Here is a 10658-nt window from a genome sequence, read left to right as displayed (position 1 = left end):
CCACCCAGGCGCCCCTGAAATGATACTATTTCTTACACTGACTTAAATACATTATTAAAATTAATGTCACAGAGGCATGCCTGGGCGGCTCATTCGATTGAGCAGTCCACTCTGGGTTTCGGCTCAGGTCATGATCTCGGGGTCATGGGATTGGAGACCCCTGTGGGGCTCTGCCCTCAGTGGGGGGGGGGTCTTCTTGGGATTCTCTTTCTTCCTTTTTCTCTGCCCCTTCCCTCCCACCGGCCTAAGTAAATAGGTCTTTTAAAACACACACACACACACACACACACACACACACACACACACACAAAACCCAAAATCAACACCATGCTTATTTTTTTTAATATGGTTACTAGAAAATTTTAAATTACATATGTGGGCAGGATTTCTGGAATAGCAGATTGAGGAGTTTTCCAAATCCCTTCCCAAAAAAGCAATGTTAAAACAGGACAAATTGTTAAAAGCAACCATTCCAGGGCTCTCTCTCTCTCTCTCTTTTTTTTAAGATTTTATTTATTTATTTGACAGCACAGGCAGGGGGAGCAGCAGGTAGAGTAAGAGGGAGAAGCAGATTCCCTGCTGAGCAGGGAGCCCAACTCGGGGGCTCGATCCCAACACTTTGAGATCATGACCTGAGCCGAAGGCAAACGCCTAACAACTGAGCCACCCAGGTGCCCCCCATGCCAGGACTCTTGACCAAAGGCATACAACATTTGAGAGCACTTTGAAAAAAATGACTGAACATCCGGTGTGCCTGGCTGGCTCAGTCAGTGGAGCCAGGGACCCGGTGTGACTCTTGATCTCGGGATTATGGGTTTGAGCCCCATGTTGGCTGTAGAAATTACTCAAAAATAAAATCTTAAAAAAATAAAAGGGATGCCTGGGTGGCTCAGTCGGTTAAGCATCTCTCCCCTGCTTGTGTGCTCGCTCTCTTTCTTTCTCTTAGTCTCTCTTGCTCTCTGTCAAATAAATAACTAAAATCTTTTTTTTTTTTAAAGAAAAAGGTAAGAACAGGGGCAGTCTGTGGAGTTTCAGGAGGGGGCTACTTTCCTTTCCTCCCACCCTGTGGTAATTCCACCAGAGTCAGGTGAGCCTCCAGGACCTGACAGGGGGACATCTGATTAGAAAGCTGGACTGAGGGGCACCTGGGTGGCTCAGTCCTTAAGTGTCTGCCTTCGGCTCAGGTCATGATCCCAAGGTCCTGGGATCGAGCCCCATATTGGGCTGCTCCACTGGGAGCCTGCTTCTTCCTTTCCCACTCCTCCTGCTTGTGTTCCCTCTCTTGCTGGCTGTCTCTCTCTCCCTGTCAAATAAATAAATAAATAAATAAATAAAATCTTTAAAAAGAAAAGAAAGCTGGTGTGACTAGAAAGCCCCACAGGGTGCTGGTGGAGAAAATTGCAATCATGGTGGCAGACAGCTAGCTAGAGACCCACACCTTAGCTGCTGGAGGCCGTGAGGCTGGTTGAAACAAAGACAGTCCAGCCAGAAATTTAACAAGGAAATTCAGTCAATAAAATAGCTGCAGTTGGGCCTCGATTAGCCCCCAGCTGTCCCTGGTAGCCTGCAAGGCTGTGTCTCTGCTCAGGAGGGACCAAGGCTGTGGACTCAGCTATAGACTCTTCTCTGGCTGCATATGAGGCTTTGCACAAGCAAAAAGGACAAACCAGGGCTGAACTCTGAATGTCTCCCCAACCTACACCCACAACTGTCAGCAAGGACGGAGCCCTTACTTGTTCCAGACACTTAAGCATAACCTCTAACCAGTAATTGACTGTCATTAAACCATACTGACCCAGGGAAGCTTAGGAAACCAGACTTCCATATAAAAAAAGAATTTTAAAAAATCTAGCAGAGGGGCACCTGGCAGAGCTTGGAGTCCTGAACACACTGGGCGTGCAGCCTAATTAAAAAACAAACACACAAAAAGCCTGCTAGAGAGCCCAGTGGCCGCACACTGCGGCGGAGACAGACTCAACAGAATTCACCATCCAGGTCCAGTACCAATAACAACACCAAGTCAGACGGGGGGTGAGAGTCAGAACCCAGAGTTCCCACAGCACATCATCTAATATGCCCAGTACTCAATTAAAAAACATTCTTTAAAGATTATTTGTTTTAGGGGCTCCTGGGTGGCTCAGATGTCTGCTTTCAGCTCAGGTCATGATCTCGGGGTTCTAGGATCGAGCCCCACGTCGGGCTCCCTGCTCAGCAGAGAGTCTGCTTCTCCTTCTCCCTCTGCTTGCGCCTCTCCCTGCTTGTGCTCTCTTTCTGTCAAATTAAAAAATATATACATTTATTTTAGAGAGAGAGCGCATGAGTGAGAGCTGGGGGAAAAGGAGAAGCAGACTCCCCACCCAGCAGGGAGCCCGATGCAGGACTTGATCCCAGGACTCTGGGATCATGACCTGAGCCGAAGGCAGACGCTTCACTGACTGAGCCACCCAGGCGCCCCAACAGCACACTTCTAAGTGATCAACGGTCGAAGACAAAATCACAAGGGAGATTTTTTTTTTTTAATTGAGATGACTGAAAATGGCAACACCGCGTATCACAGTTTACAGGACGCAGCGAGGCTGCTCTCCCGAAGAAAGTTCCTGTTCTGAACGCCCTCGTGAGAAGAGAGGTCTCAGATCAATAACCCAAGCTTCCACTTTAGAAAACTGTTAAGAGAGCAAACTAAACCAAAGGAAGCAGAATAAAGGACTCAATAAAAATTAGAGCAGAACAAAAAAAATGAAGAGAAAACGGAAAAGCAATAGTGAAAACAACGAAACCAAAGATTGGTGTCTTGTAAAATCAACGAAATTGACACACCTTCAGCTAGACTGACGGAGAAAAAATAGAGAAGACACGGGTCAGCAGAAGCAGGACATCAGCACACGGACCCCAAGAAGAAAAGGCGGGCGGGGGTGCCGAGACCCCCGGTGGGATAGCACAGCAGTAATTTCGAGTCTCCCACGAAACAAAGGCCCGGCCCGGATGGCTTGGGTGAGTTCTAGGAAAGATCTAACAATCAATACCAAGCCTCCACACACACTTCTAAAAAAAATAGGGGAGAGGACACCGTCCAACTGGTTCTGTGAGGCCCGAGTCCTCCTGACGTCCGACCAGACAAAGGCCTCGCGGGGAAAGAAAACTGCGCGCTGATAGTCTTCACAGCAGGAAGATTGGTGGGCATCAGCCAACCCCAGGACTTACGGAAGGAACCATACCCCACGACCCAGTGGCGGTTACCCCGGGAATGCCGTCAGTTTACCGTCTGAAAATCAGCTAACGCACTATGCCATCTGTTAATAGAACGAAGTGCAAAAACCCATTACCTCAATAGATTCACAAGAGGCATTTGACGGAGTCCAACACCTACTTATGATACCAAACAAAGAAAGAAAGAATGAATGAAAAAGCCATCAATAAACTAGGAATAGAGGGAGGAATTTCCTCAATTTGATAAAAAGTATCTACACAAAATCCTGCAACTAGGGGTGCCTGGGTGACTCAGTCGTTAAGCGTCTGCCTTTGGCTCAGGTCATGATCCCGGGGTCCTGGGATCGAGTCCCGCATCCGGCTCCTTGCTCAGCGGGGAGCCTGCTTCTCCCTCTGCTGCTCCCCCTGCTTGAGCTCTCTCTCAAATAAATAAAATAAAAAAAGAAATGGAAGCAACCTTTAGTGTGAGGGTGCATTTCTGGGTTCTCTGTTCCCTATTAATCTGTATGTCTGTCTTTACCCCAATAGCACACTGTTTGAATTACGATAACTTCAGGGTCAGTCTTGAAATCAGGGGATCGATTCCTCCAACTTTGTACTTTTTCTGTTCCATCCGTTTTAGGCTCTTTGCATTTCCACTCACATTTTAGAATCAGCTTGTCAAAGTCCTCCGTTGAACGAAAAGCCTGCTGGCGCTCGGGTTAGCATCACACTGAATTCATAGATGGACTGGGGACGACGGAGGCCTGAGCGAGGCTGGGTCTTTGGGCCTCGCAGCGAGGCTTCCCCGGAACTTCCCTCCCGTGTGTCTCCTGTTGCGGGTTTTTTTCCGGAAGCTTCTCTAAATGGCGTCATTTGTCCTCTCATCTCATCATTGCTTCCCGGTATGTGATGTGTTTTCTTTTTTTTCCTCAGGGTCAAGATTTTCTCTTTATCTTTGGTTTTTAGCGGTTTGTTTATGTTATGTCTGACTGGTTTTACGGGTATGTGTCCTGTTTGGGCCTTGCTGGGGTTCTTGTCCTCACAGATCAAGATACTTAGCAAATGTTTGGCCATTATGTCTTCAAACGTTCTGTCTGTGCTGTTCTCGCCACCGCTGCCCGACCTCCCTCCTCACTGCTTCCTCCTCAGTGCCAAGGGCCCTGTGCTTTGCTCCAAGACAAGTCTGCCACTTGGGGGGGTGGGCGCCTGTTCCTGCGCCCTGTCCCCAGCACTGCTGGGGCACCGGGAGGGCACAGGTCACTCTGAGTGACAGTCCAGCCTCGTGAATGGGGCACCAGGCAGCCTCTTCCAGGGTCTGACAGCTCTGAGGGGCAGTGGGGCCAGCACCCACCCGAGGAGCCCGGGTGGGGGTCCCCTGGCACTCGGCCTCTTCCGGGGGGGATGTTCTGGGATGTTCCGGTCTGCCCCGCCCAGAGCAGAGTGGGGACGGGGGTGTGGGGACTTGGTAGCTTTAACGGCACAAACGTCCCTCCCTGGGCCCTGGGCGGGTTCACACACCGTGGGGACCGCTCGCCCCCATCCGCAAGCGTGGGCCTGCCGCTGTCGCTACTGGTTTCGGCGCCAGCGTGTCCAGAGTCGTGGCCGGGCCCTCTGGGCGTCCCCGTGTGTGAACATGTGCTTGCCGTCCCCCTCCCCGCCCGGCCCTGGAGGCCGCCCTCCTGCCATGGGGCCCGCCGTGCTGGGGTCCGGGCCACACCGCCGGCGGCGCCGCCCGCAGACTGAGCGGGGAGCGCCTGTCCGTGCGGCGCCAGCCGAGCCCATCCTGGAGGCGGCGGGGCTCCCTCTGCCTTCGTTCCAGGTCTGTCTTCGCCCGCGGCCACAGCCTCGAGGTCGGGCTGGTTAGCTGTCCTCCTGTCTGCGGGACAGGCCCGCCCGCCTGCCAAGGGCGCGCAAAGGGGACTCCCCCCCAGAGGGCTCCTGCCCTTTCCTGCGGCTCCCAGCCCCGCCGGCCGGTCCCCCCACCGCCTGGCCGGCAGAGCGTGCAGCTGCTGCTGGGCGTGAGTGTGAGCGTGCGTGCGTGTACGTGCGTGTGAGTGTGCGTGTGCGTGAGTGTGCGTGAGTGTGAGTGCGTGCGTGTGTGTATGTGTGTGCGTGCGCGTGCGAGAGTGCGGGAGTGCGTGCGCGTGCGAGAGTGTGCGTGAGTGTGTGTGCGCTCGTGTGCGTGTGCGGGAGTGTGCGCGGGTACGGCCCGGAGCTCCGCGTGACTGCGGTCCGCCTCTCTCTCTTACAAGGAGACAAGTCCGGGTCTTCCGTAGGCGGGGGTCTCGCCGACTTTGATGTGGTTTATATGTATCTAACAGCTTTATGGAGCTTTAATGAACGATGACATATTTATATGCCAGGGAAACAACGACAATCAGAAAAAGAAAAATATGTACGACGCCCCCAATGTTGCCTCCTGTCCCCCCAGCCCCCGTCCCTTGAAAGCGCTGATCGACTTTCTGTCGCTGGAGAGTACCTTGCCTTTCGGGGGTGTTACAGAGACGGACTCTCTCTGGTCCGGCGTTGGCAATCCGCATCATCGTGCCGAGTCCATCCAGGCCATTGTGGGCTCCCATCGTTCGCGGCCTGTTGCTGCTGAGGGCTTCCGACCGCCTGTTCACTTGTGGTGGACGTCTCTGTGTTTTGCAGCTTTGGGCTACACAATAGGCTTGTGGACAAGTCTGTGTGTGGACACAGACTCCGTTTCTCTTGGGTAGATCCCAGGAGGGGAATGGCCGGGTCATATGGCAGGTGCGCGTTTCACTTCTTCAGAAACTGCCGAAGTGTTTTCCAGGGCGGTTGTACCGCTTCACATTCCCGCTTGCGACGCAGGAATGTTCCAGTTGGTCCATGTCCTCCAATGCTCAATATTCTTTTTTTTTTTTTTTAGATTTTATTTTTAAGTAAGCTCTACACCCAGCATGGTACTTGAACCTATAACCCCGAGATCAAGAGTCACGTGTTCCGTGGACTGAGCCAGCCAGGCAGCCTTTGATGTTCTTAATTTTAACAAATAGGTGTGTTCTGATATCTCGCTGTGTTCTTTTTTTTTTTTTAAGATTTTATTTATTTATTTCACAGAGAGAGCGTGAGCGCGAGCAGGGGGAGCAGCAGGGGGAGAGGGAGAAGCAGGCTCCCCGCAGAGCAAGGAGCCCCGACGTGGGGCCCAATCCCAGGACCCTGAGATCATGACCTGAGCCGGAGGCAGATGCTGAACTGACTGAGCCCCCCAGGTGCCTCTCTCATTGTGTTCTTAATGTTCATTTCCTTATGAAATATTGTGTCTGTTCCTTATTTCTGTTTCACATCTTTTGCCCATTTAAAATTAAAAAAAAATTTTTTTTTAAAGATTTTATTTTTAAGCCATCTCTACACCCAGCGTGGAGCTTGAACTCACAGGCCCGAGATCAAGAGTCACCTGCTCTTCCATCTGAGCCACCTGGCACCCCTCTTTTGCCCATTTTTAAAAATTAAAATGTTTGTTTTCTTTTTGTTGAATTTTGAGAGTTCTTTACATATTCTGGACACAATTCCTTGGTCAAAAACTTTCCAGTGGTCTGTGACTTATTTTTCGTTTTTTGAACAATGTCTTTCAAAAAGTAGAAATGGGGGCACCTAGGTGGTCAGTCGGCTGAGCGTCTGACTCTTGACCCCAGCTCAGGTTTTGATCTCATGGTCGTGAGTTTCAGCCCTGTGTTGGGCTCCGTGCTGGGCGTGGAGCCTACTTAAAAAAAAAAAAAAAAAAAAAAAAAAGACAGTGAGTAGAAATGGTCAAACTTCGATAAAATGTAATTTAACAATTTATTCTCTTATCAATTGTGTTTTTGATGTCCTAGTTAAGAAACCTTTGCCTTGGGGTGCCTCGGTGGCTCAGATGGTTAAGCGTCTGCCTTCGGCTCAGGTCATGATCCCGAGGGTTCTGGGATCGAGTCCCGCATCAGGCTCCCTGCTCAGTGGGGAGTCTGCTTCTCCCTCTGCCTGCAGCTCCTCCTGCTTGTGCTCGCTGTCAAATAAATAACATCTTAAAAAAATTAAAAAAAAAAAGAGACCTTTGCCTAACCTGAGCTCACATTTTTTTTTTAAAGATTTTATTTATTTATTCGACAGAGATAGAGACAGCCAGCGAGAGAGGGAACACAAGCAGGGGGAGTGGGAGAGGAAGAAGCAGGCTCATAGTGGAGGGGCCTGATGTGGGGCTCGATCCCATAACACCGGGATCACGCCCTGAGCCGAAGGCAGACACTTAACCGCTGTGCCACCCAGGCGCCCTGAGCTCACAAACATTTATCCTGTATTTATTTTGAAAAGTTTTATAGTTTTAGAAGATATGTTTAAGTCTATGATCCATTTTGAGTTAATGTATGTGTTGTGCTGCGATCTAAGGTCTCTTCTTCTTCTTCTTCTTCTTTTTTTTTGGTATGTGGGGATATCCAATTATTCCAGAACCATTTATTGAAAAGACAGTCCTTTCTCTATGGAACAGCCTTTGCATCTGTGCTGAGAATTAGCTGTCCGTACATGTGTGAGTCTACTTCTTGGCTTAGTATTCTGTTCCACTGATCTACTTACATATCTTGATGTCAATAAACACACTGTCTTAATTATAGCAGCTTTGTAATAAATCTTGAAAAATCTTGGAATCGGGCAACTTCTCCAGCTTTGCTGCTCTTATCGAATTTGAGTCAGCATGTCCACGGCTATGAAAGCCTATTGGGATTTTGATCGAGACTGTGTAAAATGTATGGATTAGGGGGGCCCGGCCTGCTCCTTCGGTAGCACGTGGGACTCTTGGTCCCTGGCTCTGGAGTTCGAGCCCCAGGTTGGGTGTAGAGATTGCTTAAAGTTAAAATCTTAAAAAAAAAAAAAATCTATAGGTCGTTCTGGGGAGAATTTACACGTCGACACTGAGTTTTCTCACCCAGGGGCACAGCACATCGCCCCATCACCCCACGCGCTCCTTCATCCCGTTCAGCGGTGGGTGGTCTCCGAAGGCCTTACACACTATCGCGCTCGCCTGTGAGTCTCTCTTACTGGAGGGGCGCTGCTCTAACCGCCGTTGACTCGTGAACATCAGCGCCTGCGGCTCATTCCTTGTCCGGACGCAGTACACCGATCTCTCCTGCAGTCTCCCCACGCTCACGGCTTACATCCAGCAGGCTTTTGTAGGTTCCCTCAGCTTTTCTGCAAGGATGACCATGTTGCCTGCAACTGGGGGCGGTTTGATTTCTTCTTTCTCATCTGTACGCCCTTTGCCTCCGTTCTTTGGCTTGCTGTGCTGGCTACAACTCCCAGCGTGGCGTTGACTGGACGCGGCGGGGCCGTGAGTCTCTGCCTCCTCCCCGGGCGCAGGGGGAGCGTCCGCCCTTCTGCCACGAGGGGCGACGCGGCTGCATTTGCAGGGACGTCTTTATCGGGTGGAGGAGGTCTCCTGTCTCTAGCTGGCTGAGAGCTGTCCCCGCAAATGCGTGTTCGGTTTTGTACATCTGTGTTCAGCAGATGCTGTTTTCTGCATCCAATGAGATGATCCCTTTTTGGCCATTAATCTGGTGAATTATAGTGATTGATTTTTGAATGTCAAACCAGGCTGGCATTCCTAGGATAAACCCCATTTGGTCATGATGTATTACCCTTGGATATGATTCTGCATGCTAAAATTCCGTGTCGATTTTTCACATGTATGACCATGATGGATACTGGCAGCTTTCCTGTAACATTGGGTTTTGGTATCATAGGAGTGCTGGCCTCATAGAAGACCTGTACATGACTCCCTTGCTGTGGAGTGAACTGGGCCCCCCCGACATTCACGTGGGAGCCCTAGTCCCCGAAGTGACTGTATTTGCAGATGGGGCTATAAGGAGGTGCTAAAGGCAAGGTCCTAGGGGGGGCCCCCCATCTGATGGGGCTGGTGTCCTCTCAGGAAGAGGAAGAGACCCCAGGCGTGGTGCGCTGGCTCTCTGCCGTGTGAGGACAGCAAGGGGCAGCCGTCTGTGAGCCAGGAGGAGAGCTCTCCCCAGGAACTGAACTGGCAGGAACGGCGATCGTGGGTTTCCCAGCTATGAGAGGATTAATGTCGGTCTACGGTGTCGTGTCATGGCAGCATGAGCGATGAGCACGTCCCCAAAATATTGCATGCACACGGAATCCTTTTGAACTTACTGAGACTGGTTTCCCTTCCAGAATTCCGGGGAGAGTTTGAATAGAATGGGTAACATTTTCTCTTAAGTATCCCGCAGAATTCGCCATTCCCGTCTGGAGTTATCTTTGTGGAAAGGTTTTAGCTACAAACTCGTTTTCTTCCATACATGCGGGGTCACTCGGGCTGCGATTCCTTCCTGACTGTGTGCTGTGTGGGATCTTGTCATTTCACTGAGGCTGTCCAACTGCGTGGTGCAAAACTGTTCGTGATGTTCCCTCATCAGTCTTTTCACGTGTGTAGACTGTCAGGGACGCCACCTCTGTGGTTCCCGATGCCGGTATTTTGTGTCTTCCCTTCTCTCCCAGTTCCATCTGCTCTGAGGTTTTTTATTACCGGTCTTCTCCAAGAACTTGCTTCTGGCTTCATTAATTTTCTGTTCTGTATTTTACTCCATTGACTGTCACTCTGGTGTGTACCATTTCCATTATTCTGCTTAGCTGGGTCTCATTTGCTCTTATTTTTAGTTTCCGAAAGTTAATTTGAGTGGTTCGGCCGTTCCTGCCGCAAGCCTTCAGGCCATGCCCGTCCGCGGAGAGATGTGGCCTGGCGCTCTCGTCCAGCGCGAGATAGCAACTTCTCTTTCCAGTTTTTCTTTAACCCGAGGATTCTTTACAACTGTTACCTGATTTCCACACATTTGAGGATATTCTAGAGAATTTTTGTTATGGATTCTAATTTTATTCAATTGTGGTCAGAGAAGAACTTTTCCAGAAGTTGAATTATTTTTTAGCTTAATGACACCGGTTTTATGACCCAGACTGTACGACCTTGGCACATGCTCCCCGTGAATTTGGGAAGAATGTGTTCTGTGACTGTTGGGTCACAGACTGTTCCAGGCCCATCAGGGCAGACTGGCTGCTTCTGCCGCCCGTCTCGTACACCCTACTGACTTCCGGTCCGTGTTCTGCCAGCCCAGAAGGGCTTTTGAAATCTCCAGCTTTCATTGTAGACTTGTCTGTTTCTCTCTTCAGATCGACCACCTTTGTTTCCTGTGATTTGGAGCCATCACGGAGCATAAAAGTTCAGGATCGTTACATCCTTTCAACCAGTCGACTCTTTTATCATTTTGAAATAACCCTTTTTCTTTTTCTTTTTTTTTTTAAGATTTATTTATTTATTTGACAGAGAGACAGCCAGCGAGAGAGGGAACACAAGCAGGGGGAGTGGGAGAGGAAGAAGCAGGCTCATAGCGGAGGAGCCTGATGTAGGGCTCGATCCCATAACGCCGGGATCACGCCCTGAGCCGAAGACAGACGCTTAACCGCTGTGC

The sequence above is a fragment of the Ursus americanus genome, chromosome 23, assembly GCF_024610735.1.
Source record: "Ursus americanus isolate L20-20 chromosome 23, mUrsAme1.1.p, whole genome shotgun sequence".
NCBI lineage: Eukaryota > Metazoa > Chordata > Mammalia > Carnivora > Ursidae > Ursus > Ursus americanus.
This window is presented reverse-complemented; position numbering follows the sequence as displayed.